This window comes from Microcebus murinus, chromosome 5, assembly GCF_040939455.1.
Source record: "Microcebus murinus isolate Inina chromosome 5, M.murinus_Inina_mat1.0, whole genome shotgun sequence".
Taxonomy (NCBI): Eukaryota; Metazoa; Chordata; class Mammalia; order Primates; family Cheirogaleidae; genus Microcebus; species Microcebus murinus.
Window position 1 is genome coordinate 61,697,492 of NC_134108.1, and position 22,966 is coordinate 61,720,457.

Genomic DNA, 22,966 nt, shown 5'->3' on the forward strand with positions numbered 1-22,966 from the left:
CATCAGTCAAATATGATTTTAAAAATTTCCATCCCATGCACTCCTTAACAATCATCTGAAGGAAAATGTAGACATGAGATCTATAAAAGTGATCTAGGGAAGAACTCTGAGGACAGTTAGAAATAACCTGATCAAAACAGCTATTCCATCTTGGAGCAGAGGAAACAAACATCTAGAAGGGATGTCTCCAAATGGCAAGAAAAATTCCTGACAAGTTGGACTGCACTGACTTGGATTTTAAACTTCTCTTGAAGGAGCATGGAAGAATTATTGAATGGCAAAGAGAAATGTAATCAACATAAAAATGCAATTACTAACCCTAGGAATAACAAAATGCTGTACAACAAAAGCAATGAATTTGTTAAACATTACTTAGCTCATCTGATCCTTAATAATCTTAAGAATATCTTTTTAATATTCTTTATATATTTAGTAGTCTTAAGAATGTAAGAAAAGTATTTTCATTTATCCAATTCTTTATTATTTCATCAATTATTAGATCTATTTTTTCCTATTTTAACATCTCTGTAATGAGAATACAATTTTATTAACCAAACAACAGCATTTTTGCAAAAGCTTTTGACTAGGCATCCTTTGTGACATAGTTGTCCTTGCCTGTACATGAAGAAATACAGTCATTAATTTTAGTGGCATGCCTGGACAAATATAACACCTGGATTTTTCAGGCAATACACTATTTACCATTTAAGGAAGAAACAAGAGCACCAGTTGTGGTCAAAAAAATGGCAAGAGGTTAGAGACTTGGAAAAAAATCAAGAGATATTAGTGAAGCAGTCTTTTACAATATGCTGTTTTCAGCACTAAATAGTACAGAGGACAATAATATTGTTTTTGAAAACATAAAAACAACCTCATGTTCAGAAGTGATTCATAAGTCAGATTATTAATAGGAAGAAATTTTCTCAAAGCCTTTGCCAATTTATTTCTATTATACTTTTCTATAGGCGGAATTATGAAATGCCATTAAAATGCACGTCTAAATAAGTCAAAAAGGGCCTCAAAATAGGAATAACATAATTTTTAATGATAAGAAACCATGTGTCATAGTTTAATTAGAAACATTTTGTTTTTCTAAGTAGTAGCATAAAATAATGATGCATCTTATAACCAGGGGCAGCTCAGACTTAAGTGAATCAATATCATAGTGGAGAAGTAGGGATAGGGAAGGCTGCTCTTGGCGGAGCTGGAGCAAGATAGAGGGTCTCCATTACTTTGCACAACTCAGTGGATTTTATTCATATTCCAATCTATGTATATTGTGCATCGGAATGGCAACCCAGAGTGAATCGAGTTCAAATGTCACATTTCTAAGGGGGAAGTGAAAACAAAACATTTAAAATTAAAATGTTAGGGAATTATAATATAAACACAATATTTTTAAATATGAAAGAAATTAACAGAAGAAACATCTAAAATACTTGAAAGGCTTCACTTATAGGCACTAAAAAGTCAGTCATTAACCTCTGGTTTTTAATTGGAAGACTTGTAATTTATTTATTTTAAGCCAAGTACATGCAGTCCTTTAATAAATTTAAAAGTACAAAATAATACAATTAAATAATTTTAACAGGACCAAAGATATTTGAATGCTTATTACATTAGACAGAATGTAGGAAAAGATAATAAACACCCATGTTTATGTGGACTGCCTCTGTTTCCTATGAGTTTTGTTTTTGTTTTTTCTTTTGGTGAAAACTTAATTGATAAAATTTCAGTCGGTTCACAAAATGCCTTATCTGCAAAGTAATCTGTATAGGACACTTACACATTTGGTATGCTATTAATGCATAACAGTATTTTATGAAAGAATAACTTTAAGGTGTTTTATTGTTAATATTAAAGATGATTTTTAGACCTTGGTAGCATGCGGAACAACAAACAAAGGCTTCAGCAAAACTGGGTGAGGCAGGATGGAGAATGAGAAGGCAGAAGAGTCGTGAAGATGTGCCGGTAGTTGATGAGAGACAGCCAGGGACAAGGACTCCGGGATGACATTGTTAGGAAATTGTCGGAGAAGGAGACGACTGCAGATTTCCCTATTTTAAAAGCAGAGCATGCTTCAAATGCCCAGAGGTCTCTTACCTACTGTAAGAGAGAGTTGGATGATCACTTTTCCTTTCCTGACAAAATTGGAGGCTGTTCGAGTGATTATCCGCCATCTGTTGTCTACAGCAGTTCAATTGTTGAAGGGTCCTCTAGAAGAGGGGAGAAAGAGCTCATTCTCGATGGAAGGTTGAATGTACATTCAGAGGTAGATTCAGCTGAGTAAGTGCCCAGCTAATCCCCTTTGCACACAGGGACAAGGCTGCCACCAACTCTAATTGATTCTGAAATGAATCTGTATAGAAAATTAGAAGGTTTTGGATTCCCATGTGAGCTTCAATAAAGAGCCAGGATGTAAGCCTGACAGCTGAATGGATTCAGAAATGAAAATCTGATAAGCGGCTTAAAACTGTACTTAAGTCCAGAAATGATTTGAATGCTGTTGTTAATGGCACATTGTATGTTGTCACCTAGTTAATTATCTCTGAAGATGAGTTCTTGCAGAGGAGAAGATATGCCATTCTTCCACAGCTTTTCCTCATCACATATTTATTAACTTCCCCCCCTTTCCCAGCTATCATTACTGGAAGGCAGAAAAAAAGGATTAGGCCACTGCAGCTCCTCTGTAGCTGTCAGTTCACTGTGCCAAACTTCAAATATGAACTGTTGCATGTACTGTCACCGACATTTCCTTTTACATCTTCATTTGCAAATGAGGAGCTGACATTTGTTAGGCCTTGTATTTGCACACAGTTCCACCACATGAAAAGCAAACACTGTCACTACTGGCTACTTTGTTTATTCCTTTGCAGATACTATATGGCCTATTTAGAAATTTTCTTCAGATTTTTTTTTTAACTAACTGAGATAGATAGTCTCAGAGCTACATGTCCTCATATTTTATTCAGGAAGCCCTCTGCAGTTTATGGAGCGTGCACTGCATTTGATAGCTATTTAAAACTGTATTTTTAAAACCGATTTGCACTTTTCTGGTTTATATTCTTTGGGTTTATTTTCCCTAGATAAATGTAGGTTCATTTCATGATTTAAGAGTTCAGGTTTCTTACTCATTGATTTTTTTAATATTAGGAAAATATTTCCCACCTAATGAAAACAAAGAAGGAAATTTTAAAAGCATAATAAATTTTCCAAATATTGTTCTTGGTTTATTAAAGTTTCATCCTTTCAAAAGTAGCTTGATAATGTCAACATACTTGAAATCATTGAGACAATCATCTGCTCATCTGTTGCTATTAAGGCTTTTTTTGTGAAACAGAGAGTTAAAAGCAATCTTATAAAGCATACATATGCCTGCAGGAGAGGTATATCCCAGTCTAGACAAGTGGGTGTCTTATTTCTTAAGGGGGCCACCTATAGGATTGCTTCTGTGCTTAATTCCCAATTAACTGAAAATACTGTAAGGGCAAATTTTATGTCTTCTAAAAACAACAAATCAAGATCACCTATTAGGACAGAGGGTGTCAACTAAGAAGAGGAAAAATGGAAGAGGTATTTCATAGTGATTAGATTATATCAATACATGCATAAAAGGCATCTGACAAAGTTCAACATCCTTTTTTGATAAAAACTCTCAACAAATTGGGTATAGAAGGCATGTTTCTCAACACAATAAGGGCCATATATGACAAATTCACACCTAATATACTGAATGGAAAAAGCTGAAAGTTGTTTCTCTAAGATCAGAAACAAGATAAGGATGACCAGTTTGACCAACTCCTTTCAACATAGCACTGGAAGTCCTAGCCAGAGCAATTAGTAAAGGGAAAGAAATAAAAGTCATCTGAATTGGGAAGGAGGAAGTCAAAGTGTCCCTGTTTGCATATGACATGACCTTATGCATAGAAAATCCTAAGAACTCCACATAAAAACTGTTAGAACTAACACATTTGATAAAAGTGGAGGATACAAAAATAGACATACAAAAACTAATAGTGATTCTGTATGCTTATAGTTAATTATATGGAAAAAGAAATTTAAAAATCCATTTATAATAGTGTCAAAAAATAACTAGAAATAAATTTAACCAAGGAAGTGAAAGATCTGTATACTGAAAATTATAAAAGAGTAAGGAAATTGAAGAGGACACAAATAAATGGAAGCATCTTATATTCATGGATTGGAAGAATTAATATTGTTAAAATGGCCAGACTGCTCAAAGTGATGTGCAGATTTAATGCAATTCCTTTCAAAAGGCTGATTGTATTCTTTACAGAAATGGACAAAAAAAAATCCTAAAATTTATATGGAACCACAAAAGACCACATATAGCCAAAGCGATACTGAGTAAAAAGAATAAAGCTGGAGACATCACACTACCTTACTTTGATACATACTACAAAACTATAGTAACCAAAATAGCATGATGCCAGTATGAAATCACACATAGACCAATGGGACAGAATAGAGCCCAGAAATAAATTCATGTACCTACAGCCAACTGATTTTTGACAAGGTGCTAAGAACATACATTGAGAAAAAGATATTCTCTTCAATAAATGAAGTTGGGAACATTGGATATCCACATTCAGAAGAAAGAAACTAGAGACACCTACCCCTTATCATAAAAATCAACTCAAAATGAATTAAATACTTAAATGTAAAGCCTTAACCTATGAGATTACTAGAAGATACCATAGGAAAAATGCTTCATGACATTGAGCTAAGCAAAGATTTTTAAAATTAGATGTTAAAAACAGAGGCAACAAAAGCAAAAATAGAAAAATGGGATGGCATCAAACTAAAAGGCTGTTGCACAGCAAAGAAACAACAGAGTGAGGAGCCAACCTACAGAAAGGGAGAGAATATTTGCAAATTGTACATCTGACAATGGGTTAATATTCAGAATATATAAGGAACTTATAAACCTCAACAGCAAAAATAAAATTGAAAAAATTCTCAACATCTCTAATCATCAGGGAAATGCAAATCAAAACCACAATGAAATATCACTTAACTCCAGTGAGAATGGCCTTTATCAAAAAGTCTCCAAATAACAAATGCTGGCGTGGATGCGGAGAGAGAGGAACACTCCTACACTGCTGGTAGGACTGCAAACTAGTTCAACCTCTGTGGAAAGCAATATGGAGATACCTTAAAGCGATACAAGTGAATCTACCATTTGATCCAGCAATCCCAGTGCTAGGCATCTACCCAAAAGATCCAATGACACTCTACAAAAAAGATACCTGCACTCGAATGTTTAGAGCAGCACAGTTCATAATTGCAAGGCTGTGGAAACAGCCCGAGTGCCCATCAATCCAAGAATGGATTAATAAAATGTGATATATGTATACCATGGAGTACTATTCAGCTCTAAGAAACAACGGTGATATAGCACATCTTACATTTTCCTGGTTAGAGCTGGAACCCATACTACTAAGTGAAGTATCCCAAGAATGGAAAAACAAGCACTGCATATACTCCCCAGCAAAATGGTATTAACTGAGCAGCACCTAAGTGGACACATAGGTACTACAGTAATAGGGTATTGGGCGGCAGGGGGTGGGGTGGGGTGGGTGGGTATATACATACATAATGAGTAAGATGTGCACCATCTGGGGGTTGGTCATGCTGGAAACTCAGACTTGTGGGGGGAGGGAGGTAAAGGGCATTTATTGAAACCTTAAAATCTGTACCCCCATAATATGCCGAAATAATAAAAAAAAACATTGGCAAAATACTTCAATAAAAATTTCCCAAAAGGGCAACTTCCGGGGGTCCCTCTCTTGGGGCCCCAGAACCTTGTCCACGAGTGTATAATAAAGCCACATGGTTTGGCCCCCCCCAAAAAAAATTTCCCAAAAACCAACATAGGTCAACAGGTATATGAAAATGATAGTCAACATCACTAACTATAAGGGGAATGGAAATCAAAACCACAAGGAAATGCCTCCCGTCACTCCAGTTAGAACGGTTATTATCAGAAACACAAAAGTAAGCAAGTGTTGATGAGGATGTAGAGAAAATGGAGCACACCCACTGTTTTAGGGAATGTACATCAGTACAGATGTTATGGAAAAAAGTATAAAGTTTCCTCAAAAAATTAATGGAACTAGCATATAATCCAGCAATCCCAGTACTATATATATATATCCAAAGGAAATCAAATCAATATATCAAAGAGATATCTGCACTCTTGTGTATGTTGCAGCACTATTTACAATAGTCAAGATATGGAATCAACCTAGTTGTTTAAAAATGGATGAATGGATAAAGAAAATGTGGTATATATACACAATGAGATAATATTCAGTCATAAAAAAGAATGAAATCTTCTCCTTTGCAACAACGTGGATGAATCCAGAGGACAATAAGCCAGACACAAAAAGACAATTACTGCTTGATATCCCTCATATGTGGAATCCAAAAAAGTGGATATTATAGAAGTAGAGAATAGAATAGTGGTTACCAGAGTCTGGGGAAAGGTGAGATGAGGAGAGGTTGTTCAAAGGATACAAATTTAGTTAAATAGAAGGAATAAATTCTGGTGTTCTCTTGCACAGTAGGATAGCTATGATTAAGAGTAAGTTAATGTATATTACAAAATAACTAGAAAAGAGGATTTTAAATGTTCTCATCAAAAGAAATGATAAATATGTGGGGTAATGGATATGATAATTTCTCTGATTAGATGATTATATAACATATACATGTATAGAAATATCAAATTTCACCCAATAAATATATACAATTATAATATATGTAATATATATTAAATATAATATGTATGTAATATAAATGTATATGTAATATATACATATAATGAGTAATATATAAAATACATACAGTGTATCATAGCAGTTGTACTAATTTGCAGTCCCACCAAGAGCATGTAAGTGTTACTTTCTCTCTGCATCTATATCAGCATCTATTGTTTTTGGACTTTTAATAAAAGCCATTCTAAAGGGTGTAAGGTGATCATGTGGCTTTAATTTGCATTTCCTTGTTGATTAGTGATATTGAGCATTTTTAAATATGTTTATTGGCCATTTGTCTATCTTTTTCAAAAAAGCTTGTGTTCAGGTCTTTAGCACAGTTTTTAATGGAGTTGTTTAATTTTTTCTTGCTGATTTGCTTGAATTCTTGGTAAATTCTGGTTAGTAGTCCTTTATTAGAGGCATAGCTCGTGAATATTTTCTCCCATTCTGTAGGTCACCTATTTTCTCTGTTGATTATTTCATTGGCTGTGCAGCAGAAGCTTTTTAATTTAATCCAATCCCATTTACTTGTTTTTGCTGCTGCTATGATTATCATTGGGGTCTTCTTCATAAATTCTTTAACTGAGGCTGATATCTAGAAGTTTTTCCAAAGTTCCAAAGTTTTCTTCTAGAGTTCTTATGGTTTCATGCCTTACATTTAAGTCTTTTATCCATCTTGAATTAATTTTTATGAGTGGTGAGAGATATGGAGCATGTCTCATTCTTCTGCATGTGGCTATCAAATGTTCCCAGCACCATTTATTGAACAGAGCTTCTTTTCCCCAATGTATAATGTTGTCTGCTTTGTCAAAGATTGGATGGCTGTATGTGGATGGTTTCATTCTGGGTTTTCTGATTTGTTCCATTTGTCTATGTCTCTATTTTTGTGTCAGTTTAATGCTGTTTTGGTTACTATAGCCTTGTATTATATTTGAAGTCTGGTATTGTGATGCCTCCCAATTTGTTCCTTTTGCTTAAGATTGCTTTGTCTTTTCAGGTTCCAAAGACAGTGTAAATTTATATTTTCTAGATTTGTGAAATATGACATTGGCATTTTGATGGGGATTGCAGTGAATCTGTAAATCACTTTGCAAAGTATGGATGTTTTAACAATGTTGATTATACTGATCCATGAGCATGATATGTTTTTCCATTTGTTTGTATCATTAGTGATTTCTTTCCTCACTGTTTCATAATTCTTTGCACAGATCTTTCCCCTTCTTGGTTAATTATATTCCTAGATGTTTTATTTTATTTATAGCCTTTGGGAATGATATTGAGTTTCTGACTTGACTCTCAGCTTGACTGTTATTGGTGTATAGGAATGCTACTGATTTGTGTGTGTTGATTATATAACCTGAAACCTTGCTGAATTTGTAAAATAAAAAATCCTCATCCTGTTTTTATCAGATCTCTATTTAGGGTTGTTTTGGTCATTCCCTGTAACATGTTTCCCACAAATAGCATTTGTCCCACATTTTTAACCATCACTACAACCCCATTTTTATCATCCCAATTTGATGGCTACTCCTCTTTGCATTTCACTGGATCCTACTAGTCCACCAAACAGAGCTAGAAAATTGCTACTCTTTGCCTCTAACCTACCCTGAAGTCATGAGTTTAAAAACAAATTAAATATTAACAAGACAGCGCATTATATTAAGTCAACACTCTATGCCAAAGATGATAGAGAGAAATGACTAACATACTAGGTGATATGTATGTTCCTGGCCAGGTGGGTGGAGGGGCTCAGGAGCGAGAGAATTAGTCTATCCTTGTATCTCATACTTGCCATTTCTCAGAACTAAATAATGATCAGCTTACTTGCATTGAAAAAATAATCTAAACATCAATTGATTATTTTTAAATGTTTCCTTTTATTTTATATTGCTCTGCTTTTTCTACTTATGAAAAAAAAGTACAGCTTCTAAAATAGTATTAGGTTGATGTTCAAAATTACAAAGAATGATAAATGTCCAAGTGAATATCTGCCTGGATATCATGTCAATGACAGAAAACTAAAAATGGTAAGGAAAAGCCAGAAGAATAGCAAGTGAAGTTTATTGGAACTCACCTCAAAATTGTCTCAATTATTTCTTTGACTCAAATTGGTGCAAAAAAGGAGTACAAACTAGGTATGTGGAAAGAAACTCCTTCTTTGGTTTACCTGTCTCATTGTGATTTATGTGATTTATTCACTGTTTTTCTCATAAAAAAATAAGGAGCTTGAATCAAGTATTATAGAACAAGTATGTCCATAAAATATGCCTGTGATTTAGATACAGTGTTTAATGAAGATAGGTAACAGAAAATCAAGTCTGAAAAATAAACTCTTAAAAATATCCCTTGGTATGAGTGTTTTCTTTCACTAATGAAAACATTTGTAAATGGCGTCACGTTGTGCCTTTCTACTAAGCATTCAAATATTTCTAGTAATCTAAACAGTTTACACATCTATTATCTCTGGTAAAGCAAGGCAAGCTTAATATCAGTGAAATGAAGAGGCAGATACCTCATTAAAATGCCACCCTTCAACAAGATACCTGGGCTGATTAGACTAAGCCACATTTGAAAGTACTGTGCAAAGTATCAATTAATTTTTATCTTTCACCATACTTGATTATTTATTTACTCATCAACTAATTTGTTACCCCTCCATGTTTTTTCATTCTAATCTTAATTTTACATCATTTTATTTTCAATAATTGGGCAATAGCTATATTATTATCATTATGACAATAATAAAAGACTGTCAATTTTACTAATCACTTACTTTTCATAATTGCTTAGGTAATTTGTTTTTATGTTTGCATAAAATACCTTTTTAACATTATAAAAAACAGAATTTTATATTTGGTCTTTCACACAATACCTGTTCTATAATTTTAAAATTCTTTTTATTTCTCTTTTTTATTAAAACATGATTTGTGATGGTATATATATGTATGAGTGTATATAGATATGTATATGTATATTTATATATGTATGTGTGCATACATATGTGTATATATATGTATGTGTGTACATACATATATATTTGTGTATATATGCATTCAATACTTGCCTTAATAAGTATAAAGAAAACAAACCAGGTCCTTTGTTTTGAAAATTATTATAAAATTTAATGATCCAGGCCTTTCTTGTATTGGATATAATACTGTAAGAAGTAGCCAATGGCATAGCTTGTTCCCAAACAAACAGATAAAAGCAGCTCTTACCACACAGGAAGCCATAATTTGTACAACATGACCTCCACCCAGACCACAATTTATTGGATTAGGAACCAAAAAGTGACTGCTAAAAGTAGGTTGGATAGTGGTTCATGAAGTAAAAGCATGAGAGCAGTGGCTAGCAATGTTATAAAATGCTAATTATTAACTGATGGGCTAATTATTAGCAGATCTTATTCCTTATGTAAAGAGTGTAGTTTTAAAATGCAGAAAAACCAGGAATATCTAACAGTAAGAGAAATAATTGCTTAGAACCAAAAGATGAGTGGTACCATAATAAAAAAGAAGGATCCTTCCACAGAAAGAAGACTGAATGACCAGTTCATTAGAGCTTTACCCATAGCTTATCTGTGTCTCTGCTAATGTTGTTTTCTGTTCTTTAACCTCGTTGTATCCATTCAATAAATATTAGTTAATGGAGTTAATATAAACATGTTTCTTCTTTTGTAATATAAAAGAGGCCAATAAAACAGGCACAGAAAATATGAAAATTCAAAAAAATGGAAAGAACATATATCTGCAGCACTCAATTTTAGAATTTTTTTCTAAATTTTGATCAGTAACATTATTGTTCATGAAAAATAAAGGGTAAAAACACTACATAAACAAAAGAGCTAAGTCACTGACCATTAAGGTTTTAATATATATGATGGCTAATTTTATGCGAGCTTGGCTAAGCCAAGGTACCCAGATCAAACACCAGTCAAGATGTTTCTGTGAAGGTATTTTTTTTAGATAAGATTAATATTTAAATCAGAACACTTTGAGTAAAGTAGATTATACTCCATAAAATGGGCGGGCCTCATAGAATCAGTTCAAAACATTAGGAGAAAAAAGACTGAAGTCCTCTGAGAAGAAGGGGATTATGCCTCTAGACTGTCTTCAAACTCAAGCTGCATCTTTAACTCTTCCCAGTCTCCAGTCTTGTCTACCTTTGAAGTTTTAGACTTATCAGTCTCTGCAATAGTGTAAGCCAATTTTTAAAATTAAATCATTTATATGATATGTAAGCAGAACCTATATATATATGTGTGTGTGTGTGTGTGTGTGTGTGTGTGTGTGTATAAAGAGAGAGAGAGATAGAGAGGGAGACAGATTCTGTTTCTCTGGACAATCCATGACTAATATATCATATTTGTATAAATAATTTTTATTGTTATTCATAGTTGGTATTACATTGATATTTAAGAATTTATAGAGCATTAATGATAAACATCTTTGAGAATTATTAAGGATTAGGATGGTTATTTTGTATTCAAAACCCCCGTTAGTTAACTAAGAGACATTGCTGCTACCTCTGTGTAGCTCTAGGGTTCCCCATGAAGGAAACAGTAAAGTCCCGGTCACCCAAGGTAATCAGAACTTCCGTGTTCCTCACGCTATAGAAACCTGAGTATGATATTTACCTCTATCAACCATTATATAAGCAGCAACAAGTGCCAATATTTACATGTGTTCTTAGTTTCAGAGAGTTACATGCCAAAAACCAAGCTTGACATGTTTATGGATCCCATTTGTTCCTGGTTATACTTTTGTAATTATGGTCACAAGCAATAATGAGAAACTGAATTTTTAAGTTCTGAAGAGTATCTTCTCTGCAAATTGAGTGAATTTTCCCTTCCCTGTTACAGAAATTGCTATTTTTTGCTCTAATTCCCATTATTCTTAAACTCACAGCTCACAGAATGTTTAAAATAGAGCCCTCTTCCCTCCTTTAGAGAAAATAAAGCATTTAGTCATAAAGCAATAAGCAAAGAAATGATCCAAACTAGATAGAGTGTCAAAAAATATTTCACATGCTAGAATGAGCAGATTACATTTTCCTTAGTGAAATCTTAGAAGGGGTTGGTAAAAACTTTTGTATCGTTAGTGTCAGTCCAGATAGGCTAGATTATTTCATGATTATAAAAGACTCCCAAATAAATCTTAATGGAATTTTAACAACAAAGGGTTCTATCTGGCTTATACTGTGTGTCCAACACAGGGTCTTCTAGGGACTCTTCTCTATATCTTCTACTTCCAAATCTCAGGCTGAGAGGGCATCCATCACAGAGAAGATTTATTCTGCAGAGCAGGGGCATAGGAAGATGGTAAATCATTCACTGGCTTTTGCAGTATTTGTCTGGAAAAGGCACAGACACTTCCACTCACATTTCACTGGCCGAAGCATTGGCTATAACTAACTTCAAAAGATTGAAGAGGCCCAAACCTCTTGAAGAGACCCCGAAGATTGAAGGGTAATAATCAGAAATATTTGACAAACAGCTTCCATGATCACCACACTCTCCCTCCATATACTTAGTGCAGGAAGGTGGCTATAAACATTGTATTTGAAGAACATCACTGAGAGTGATCTAGACCACAGGCTCATTAATAAGCTAATACTAATGAAATATCTACTAGGCAATAAGAAACCATAGTAAATCACTTACACACATTTTCTAATTTATTCCTCACAGTTCCCTACAAAGTATTGTTTTCACAATTATATGGAATGATAGTTGCCTCCTAAATATTATAGTCATTTAACCAAAATCATACTCCTAGTGAATTATGGACTCAGAATTCTAACTCAAGACTGTTTGATTTGAGAATTAAAACTATTCTGCTATTCAATAGTGCTGTCAGTGTTCATAATGAAAGCTTGAGGATAAGAGGCATGGATTAAAACTATGACTGAAGAGTCAGGGAAGATAAATGAGAAATAATCAAAATGTAAAAACACATGGTGACCTAGATAAATGGGATGATGTGCTAGCAATTTTAATTGTTCTCAATGTAACTGGAGCTCAATGAGGCTTGAGCTCCATTGATGACCATTAAAATAGTACCAGTAAGAGTGAAATATAAAGTACTTCTTGTATATGAGAATTATTACTAATTGAATGACTCTGGCAAGTCACTTAATCTCTTGTTCCTTGTGTTCCTCAGTTTTCTTATCTCTCAATCGCAGTAATAATAAAATCTAATTTAAAGACTGGTAAATGGCCTAAATTAGATAGAGTGTTCTAAAACAGTTAAAACACAAGTGTTCAGTAAGTGTAAGGTAGTGTTATGTTAAATATCTCAACCTCTAATCTTATTTCATACACACAACAACCTATAAGTTAGATACTATTATTATTGCCATTTTATAATTGAGTAAAATTAGACTAAAAAGGGTTAAATAATGGTAGAATCAGAAGTCAAATCTAGTACTCTGATTAAAGGCCTTGTAGTCTTCACTTCAAAAGACTTCTCCTATAACAGGCAAAAAGAATGACAACATTTGGGTATCAAGTAAAGAGCAAATTGCTCATTTTATGTTTATGATATAGATCATTGATTTATACTGTTTCTACAACATCACATGTGGACACATGCCTAGAAAACCTATGGGAATATAGTGGAGAATCTTAACTGTATTTTAAGTCAATGCCCCATTTTGAAAAGGCATGAAGAATACCTCCTTAAAGATTAGAATATCCTCTATCTCTTTATACCACCTCTAAGAGCCATGTGCTTTTTTCTTTTTATCTCTGGTTGAGAATACCTGATTTAAGTTTTGACTACTTTAAGCTATACTATGGAAGGTATTTCACGAGAATCGTCTTATGGTCCATAATCTTTTCATCATTTGTTTGTGTTGATATCATGAGGCATTCATTTGCAAAGATTATATGGATTGCCTACCCTCCAACTTTCCCTGCAATAAGTACTGAAGAAACAGCAGTGAACAAGACAGAGAAGGAATATGTCCTCATGGATCTTACATTCTGATGGGGTGAAAACAGACCTGAAATTAATTATTCATCAAATTTATATATAAAAATATCAATTGAACTGACTTACAAATGAAAGGAAACGGTCATCCTGTGAAATTTGGGGAAATAAAGTCTAGACAGATGGCACATTTAGTAGAAAGTCCCTTTGGTGGAAACAATGGGTGTATTTGAGGGAAGAAAAGGTGGCTAGTTCTGATGGTGTGTTGGTGAGAGAAGGATGATGTAGAGAGTAAATCAGTAGCCAAATCACCATTGTTTTGAAAGTAAGGAAAGAAATTTGCATTTTATTTCATTTGTGAGATAAGTTGTGTTGGCAGAGTATATTGGCATTTGCAGGTCCACACTGAGAACAGGATGGCAGTATACCTACCAAATCCATGTCGCTTGGCTCTTGCTCTGCCCATTGGAGTCATTGCCTAGTAGGGCTTGTCACAGCAGGCATTGTACCTTTGTCAGGACAGGGAGATCTGGGGTCATTGTCTCTTATGTCCTCATTTTTCCTTTTCTTAATAAAGTACGGCTACTACAGACAGACTTTTACTTAGCACATCAATACATTTTCATTATGACTAGCAATTTATCGTTCTTTCAATATAATCATCAGTCACTTTAAAATACTCTCACATACAACACTATTTTTCTTTGGTAAAAGATTAAGATGAATGATCTGAACGGATATGCTGTAGTTCACACTTATAGGAATTTCTTGAGGGAACCTGAATTAGTTTATATATGCAGAAAACCACTGTAAAATTAACACTTACCTCACGTAGTGCTTATGGAAGAAATCCATTGTCTTGAAAACTTGCATTGAAAATCATAAAGTTTTCAGTCACAAAGGGAGTCATAGAATATTCTTCTGTGACTCAAGGAACCTTTTGGTGATAAAATAAACATAGCCTGGACTTTTTTCCTTCTCCTAAAAGAGGCAGCCACAGTTCCTTCTCTTTGATCTGGCATATATTCCAAGCTTGAAAAAAAGGCAAGGTGGAAAAAATATACTCAGGCAGGTAAAATATTGTTTATAACACTAATAAATTTAATATCTTATGTAAAAATAAGCATTATTGGAACATGCTAACAATTCTAAGGATGGGTTATGTCCTGAAATAGCTTTAATGAACAAAGTCTGTGGTATATATTAAAATTTATTGATTGATTTTTTTCATTAAAAATATTGCAATTATAATGAATTTTCTGTGCATGAACTGAGTCTGACCTCTCTATCTATATCAGAAGCCAGCAAATGCTACTGGGACAATATTTTAAGGAGTTACTAATGCACCCTGGCAAAAATCCAAAGTTAACCTATTTCAGTAAAGAAATGTCACATTTAGGGAATTAAAGCAGGTGTTTGAATTTGTTATTGGGTAAAAGGAAGAAGGGTAAAAGAAGGATCATAAATACAACTTCTATAAAGTCCAGAATTTAAGGGATAACCTTGAAAAAAAAAGTATTGGAATATTTGGTCAATTCTGTATTCCCTTAGTAGCATTTCAGTGTTTCAGTTCAGAATAAATTAGTTACTCTTATCTTTGTTTCAAGTAACAGTCACCAACTTGGAGTAGTTCAACCAATAAAGTATTTTGATAGAAGGGTATTGAGGCAATCAAAGCCAAGAGCAAAGGGTGTTCTTGGTGAATATGAAGGAGAAACTGAAAAACAAACAAGGACCAGAGAGTACTTTCTAGTCATCCTATGCGACTCTGCTTTGTATCTCTGATTCATTCTTTTTTCTGAAGATTAACTTTCTCTATATCTACATGCAAATTTATATTATTTTACTGATACCATTATCATGAAATTTGAACACCAATCCCAAAGTTTCTTTTGGGAGATTATCTGGTTGTTCAGTTGAGAGCAGGTATATATCTTTGTTCTAATCATTGATAGCCAAGAATTTATGGTCACATCATACAAACATTGGCAGGAGACTAACTTCTGTGGTAGAAGAGTCTTTTCTCATTGAAAAAGAGTCATAAAAATAATCTCACTTTCCTATATGCAGAAAAAGATGTTATTTTCTCATATCTAATATCAGAGCGCATGTGTCTCTATGATGATTATGTGGTCACAACCTCTCCTTAGTAGGTTGATTGCATGCAAATCAAGATGAGGATGTATGTGTCATTCAAGATTAAAAAAAAAAAACAACTATTCTCACATTTGTTATATTTTAATAAAATCTTAATCTAATAAATATTTGAGCTTGCTGATTTGTCCCTTTCCTCAGTTTTGGTGCCATGTCTCAACCAGTACCAGACTCCTTCTCCTCCAGCCTGATCTGCTTGGAAAAGGAACAGTGTCTCTGCCAGGTGAGTTCTGCTTCTGTCTTGCTAAGTCACAGTGTAGCGTGGGCATTTATAGTTATCATCCTTAATTAAATATACTTCACTTAGTTTTTTTCCTTCACTTTCTGAAACACTTTTAAACAGATAGATAAGTGTGGTGTTGACATTTTGAGACCTATATGTTCATGTGTATAATGATGCTAAAGGCACAGATATTTGAATATTTGGAGGATGCTCACTAATAAAATTTAGAATTAGAAGGACCACTTTATACTTCACAGTAAGCAAGTTCATACATTCGTGAGGCATCTTTGAACAAAAAGGAAAGCAATCCTCATGAGCAGATTGTCTTCTCTGTCTGTAAAAAAAAAAAGAGACAACTTGAGGAGTAGGCTATTTTATTTAAACCAAGTATAACAAATCTTTGGTATAGGTGTTGTATGTGTGTTAATGTGTATGTGTGAAAATGAATTTCCTGCATCTAATCTTCCTATTGAAGAAAGAAGATAATTGACTTTTCATAATGAAAATTGCCCATTTATCTGATGCTGGCTCCTTTTATTTTTCTTTGGCTATTTGTTTTTGTTTCCTTTCCTACTCCTTTCTCCATCCTCGTAAAAGATTTTGCTCGGTAATCGCATAAAAATATTTTTGTGGCATTATGTGTGCAATCTAAGAATATGTGGTTTAAGTAGATAGTAAACTTTTTAAAAAACTATGTAAAAATATTAAACTGAATTTCTTTTGCCTTAAAATGTTGGTTAAAGAAAGTTAAACCTACAACTCTAGTTGAAAGACTGATATCTTTCAAACATTATTTAAAAAATATTAGCATTGGTTTACTAAAATGTGAATACATGAATTTTTGTTAGGAAAATGCTCTTTTAATATTCCTAAAAATATATAAATTGTCAAAATCAGCTTATATTTGCTTAAAGTATATCTATATCTTTCTTGATTTTATTATAAAAATTAATTTCTATACAATATTCTACAATGGTTTATATGAGACTAATGTCAAACTTCACATAATTTTTAAATTTCTGCCATGGTTTTATGAGTCAAATAAGTTATCATTGTTTCTGAAATTTATTTCAGATTTCAAATATATAAAACTGTGTTTAAATGAAATTGTAATAATAGATGTCTTTTAAAGATGTTTAATCTCATTTCTTATAATGTCAAATAATAAAGGCCTTCATGTAGTTGTAAATCATAATTTTAATGTCCTTAATAAAATTTAATAACATGTACAATTATTAAATTATATTAATTAATAAATAATGTTTGTATAACTGGATAAGTTCAAAGTAAGAAAAAATTTAAAATATTAGAGACTAAGCCTAGTTTTATTAATAGTTTTTATCCTTATTCTTATTAATTGCAGAAGAGCTAAAGTTACCAGAATTTTCACATACCTTTGGGTAAACTATAAATGCATTTATGTATTTGTAAAGGCAATACAAAATAACTGCTCTTGAAGAAAAAACATGAAGACATTATGAATTTCCTACCTTCTAGTTTTAGCCTGGGTCTGGACAAACAAATGTAGGTTATTTTGATTAAAATTAATCGTTACCAAAAATATTTGAGATTATACAAAGTATAGAAATTACACATTCAAAAATATCTACAAGATAGTGGGAATGATTTGTTATTTTTTAAGGAACTCATCATATTTTAATAATATAGAATAATGAATATAAAATATATATAGTTTCATATGATATGTTGAAAATGTTAATTATATTTTAAAGCTGAGGTCAATGTTTAATTTTATTATGTACCTAAATAATTATATTTATATTTGTATACACTTATGCACATATAAATTTATATATAGAATAAGTGTGAATATGAATAATAAAAATGACTAAAAACAATAAAATATATTGAATGTTCTAACAACTGTAACTCAAGGTGAATGGTTTTATTTATAAGGTAAAATGTTTTTAGATACTTCCCTGAAAATGATTACTGGATAAATACTCAAAGTTAAATTAGATTTTTTTTTCTATAAAAGGATCAATTTCTTCTCTGTCCAGATAGAAAAGTTTTGTTTTTATCACAGAAATCTACTATTAACTCTCACTACTTCTGGCATATTCTTGACCTGGATCATTTTTAAATGTCCTGATTTTGAGGAGTATAATTTAAACTGCTAAAATCATTGTCTATTATTGATGTCCCCTATTTCTTACTGTGAATGAATATGATTTATCTCTATGGCTGTCATGTCTTCCTGTCAGGTATTCCTTTTTCATCTTTTCCAAATTCAGACACCAAGCTCAGAACAATAAATATCTGTAGATTTCTGGGAATGGCCACCAGGTACTAAAATGATTGCCTCATTCCCCTTATGAAAGAAAGATTATAAAATTAACCAGGTTTGTTTGACATTTCAATTTTTATAGTTCATTATGAATAAGTAAGGTATATTAATATAAATAACTTTTAATGATTGAATACTTACTTCAATGCATACTAATGTTCAAGCAGAAAGACTGATACAGTATTGGTATATGAACTGATTTATGTTTTAAAATTTTATACACTAACTGTTCAGGGATAATCAGTGACTATTGTGGTATGTCTTATCCTATAAATCAAAAGGCCCTAGACAATTGTCAATGTCCTCACGATGTATAATATGTTCTCACTACTAGGGCAATCATTGACTACCTGTTTTTAAACTAATTGTGCATTATCCCTTAAGAGATGTTTCCAATCTCTTTCATTCTGATAATGCTGGCCAATAATTCATTATCCAGAACAGTTTCATTTCATCACCATAGCATAGATAAATTATCTGTAATCTTAAACCAGCATCCAGAGGGCAATTTCACTCAAAATTCCCAATGTTATTTCTGGCATGTGTCTCATCTGCCAGACTTATAACCTGGCAAAGTAGTAACAGCAAGAGCCAAAGTTCTATTGGGATATTGAAAGATGGATTTGAAGCATTCACCTTCTTAATATGAAAATTAATATGCTCTTATCATTGTCTCTCTATTTTCTGGATGGCTTATTTTCATCTTGTAGACTTTGTATTTCCAACATAGAATATACCAAGTTACTCATTCAGTGACTGAGGTACTGATTTTATAGGGATGGTAATCAAGGAGCTTTGTAAGACAGTGCCTGTTATAAAGAAACCCCACATCCATATCACCTTTAGTCATCAATTAAAACTGAAAGAACAATGGCATTTTTATAATAAAGCTTGAAAATTATCTGAAGAATTATAATTCTTCAGATAATTTTCAAGCTTTATTACCAATGGGATACCTTACTACCTTTAATGCCAAAGGGTATTACCCATCAAAGCTAAGTGCATTATTAATGGGCTAGGGAAATATCCTTAGCTTTGATGTCTTTTCTGAACTTTGCCAAAGGAAATAAGAGAATATCACTGTGTAAAGTACTCACAGATCACCCCGGAGACTAGAATAACTCCTCCCCCTAAGTGATTGTAAATATTTACAGGTATAAATGATGCATTAGTCAGCTCAGGCTGCCATTAAAAAATACCACAGACTGGCATTTGTTTATGCCATAAGTAGCATAAAAAACAGAAATTTATTTTCTCACCATTCTGGAAGCTAGGCTAAGAACAAGGTTCAGGCTGATTCAGTTTCTGGTGAGGGCTGAGGGAGCCAGCACCTTCTAAAGATGTGGTTGATATTAAGTCAGAACCAAATGATCTCATTGATGAAGACCTCAATTTTGTGCAAAAGAATCCTTTATCTCACAAAAAAATCTACAGTGACATTTACATATGGTTCTTCTCACCTTTCTATTGATATTTACTGACCTCCTGAAAGTCAAAATGCACATAGTGGTCTATTTGAACAGGTTGCAATTTCAACAGCAGCAAAACAGTATTCACACTGCAAAGAGACTCAATGTGCAAATCAGATACATGAAAAAGGATGTGTGTGTGAACCAGATGTGCTTAACAGCTTAGAAGAGACGGTTTTTTCTTCAGGAACAGCTCAGGAAAAAAACGAGTTTTGTGGAAGAAAGCTTTTGAAAAACAAAGGTGGCTGTGGTAAGTTCATTTGTTAAAGTAAAACAATTTAATCATGATGTAGAAGAGGAGGAGGAAGGTGGTTTTTAATGGCTTCTGGGAAGGAGCCAGTGGTAGGTAAGTGTCAGCAAAGCCTAAAGGGAGCCCTTCTCCTCCATGTTCTAAACAAGTTAGCAATCTAATTTTGAAGGCTGTATCTGAATAACAAGAATCTGTAACAACAATAACTTTTCTACAGACTGACCAAAGTAGACACCTCTAGTTGCTCTCAGAACTTGAACTTCTCAAGAGGAAATGCTAGCAGGAGCAAGGTAGGAACCCCCAAATCAGTACCCCCTTAAAGAAGAGGAAACAAAAGGAGATAATACTGAAAAAAATCAAGGAACTCAACAGAAGCAATTACTATCTCAACTTCAAATTAACTCAGTAATGCAGAAACACTGCAGATCAGTCAAGATTACTATAGCATGGAATTCATTGTCCATGCAGACACAAGATAATTTATTCTAAAGAATCCAGAACTGTCTAAGGAAATAGCAGTGGCACCAAATCAAGAGCTGGGAATGAAGAGTTCAAATACTATTTGGGTAGTTTTAGGACACCTTAGGCAGACACAATCTCTTGTATAACCAGGTAAACCTGGAAGTCCCAAATTTATAGTGATGCTTGATGTGTCCCTAGCCTCCAATATTAGATCAAGAGGAGAATATGTGCTTTGAAAGAATAAAAGCCATAAACCAAATTCAGCCTCATGCAGGGAACTCAGTGGTCTCCTCCACTCACCCACAGCAGTTGCAGTTGACAAGCAGGCAGCTTGATGACCCAAATGGTAGCTTTTCCAGTGCTGAGATGAGTGAACTGAGTGTGGCCCAGAAATCAGAAAAGCTTCTGGATCCCTGAAGGTACTGGCCTGTTTATAAAAATGTGGATGAGTGTGCTGACCAGCATCCCATTTCACCTTGCAAAGCCTTCCCCAATTGCTGAAAAAGTTTATTTCTTCATCCTAATTGTAAATATGATACAAAGTGTACTAAACCAGATTGTCCTTTCACTTGTATGAGTAGAAGAATTCCAGTCCTGCTTCCAAAACCAGCAGTTACGACACCAATGCCACCTTCTAGTAGTCAGCTCTGCCATTACGTCCTGGGTTGTATAAAAATGAAATGTACCTTGTATCATCCAAAGCACTATAGATTTAACATTTAGTATATAAGACCAGACCTCACGTTTTACCATACCACCATTACTGTACTGCCACAACACACCTTCGAATGGATTCAATCTCAAACCAGTGAATGGCATCTACTCCTGCCCAGCAGAAGATTAGTTTGAAAGTTTCCATGTATTGGTGAAAAATATTCTATAGAACTTGTCGAATCTTTGAAACTTGGAATATATGGTTTTCATAATATGGAGCTTATTGCTATCTGAAGTGTTTTTTATGTTTCAAATTTGTAAGTTTATTAAGTTGTTTTAATGTGAGCTGTTTATTGTTTTGTTTTGTTTTTAGTATTAAAGACAGTTTAAGAAAAGCTAAATTCGAATGAAATATTTGAAGCATGTACACATTTGTTTTAAGTATCAGCATTTATAATATAATGTTATATTATTGTTAGTAATGTTACTCCATTATTGCTTTCTACATTATTTAGGATTACATTATTGCTTTCTGTAAAGATGTAGTGAGGCAAGTGTTATAGGTTGAGGATCCCTTATCCAATATGTTTGGAACTATATATGTTTTAGATTTTGAATCATTTTGGATTTTGGAATATTTGTACTACTCATAAGTTCAAAATCTCTAAACTGAAAATCTGAAATCTGAAATGTTTTTTTGAACATAATCTTTGAGCATCATGTTGGTGCTAAAAAATTTTGGATTTTAGAGCATTTCAGATTTTGGATTTTTAGATTAGAGATATTCAACTTGTATTATTCTAAAATTGAATTACTGCTTTTGCTTTTCTCAAAGATTATATAATATTCATAATCTACCATGAAAATAGAACTGGCCAAAAGTTCTGAGGTAGCTTAAAATAGTTATTCAATTCTGCTTTTTAAATTTTTTAATGAATATAGTTTGAAAAAAGTAATAATATAGGTCTTTTGGGTTGAATGCCACTTTGGTAAAATAGCTTCCAAGTCCCTCACCTTCTGTGAAAGGACAAGCAAGGTGGACATGTAGGGTAAATACAGATAAAATGGTAAGTGCAAAAAATATGAATAATTCTTTAAAATACTTTACTACTAACATATGCTTTTAAATTTACTATTAATGTGTGCTTTATAAATAATCTTTTGGGGAAACTACCTTATCACAAAGTTGTATAAAAATATTTACATGTGTATACATAAAGTATCAGAAAAGAGACTTTATAAACTTATGAGTTTATAAATATACATATATACTCCCATTATGAAAAATAACTTATCAGAAATAACTCTACAGAAAATATACTTAGTTACTACTGAAGGTAATTTTTGAAATGTAAACATTAGATTTAAGTAGTATATTTTTAAGTGGCAGAATTATATAATTATGGATGGGTAAACCCCAAAATAGAGTGAACCTTTTGGACTACAGTATTTATTGCAGAGTTTTGTGTGCATGACTTTTTAAATTTGTGCAGGCAAGAAGTGTCATATGCTTTAGAATTAAGTATCAAATGGATCAGTGATTTCAAAGACATGATAGTATAGTAGTATTTTTATAAATTACAGCTTAAAAGGTAGTTAGAAAGGAGTGAATTAATGCAACAAAGATAATAAAAACTCAAACATTTTTAGCACAAAATTAAACTAACTTTATGAAAAATGTAAAAAAAAAAAATAAAGTCTCTCTCATCACAGGTATCTATGTCTTCCTTTG

The 22,966-nt window shown here is 33.0% G+C and overlaps 1 pseudogene; it reads left to right on the top strand.

Annotated features, from left to right (window-relative positions):
- Positions 1-1,978: 1,978 nt before the first annotated feature.
- On the top strand, positions 1,979-21,429 carry LOC105874024 (zinc finger CCCH domain-containing protein 14 pseudogene; annotated as a pseudogene).
- The last annotated feature ends 1,537 nt before the right edge of the window (positions 21,430-22,966 follow it).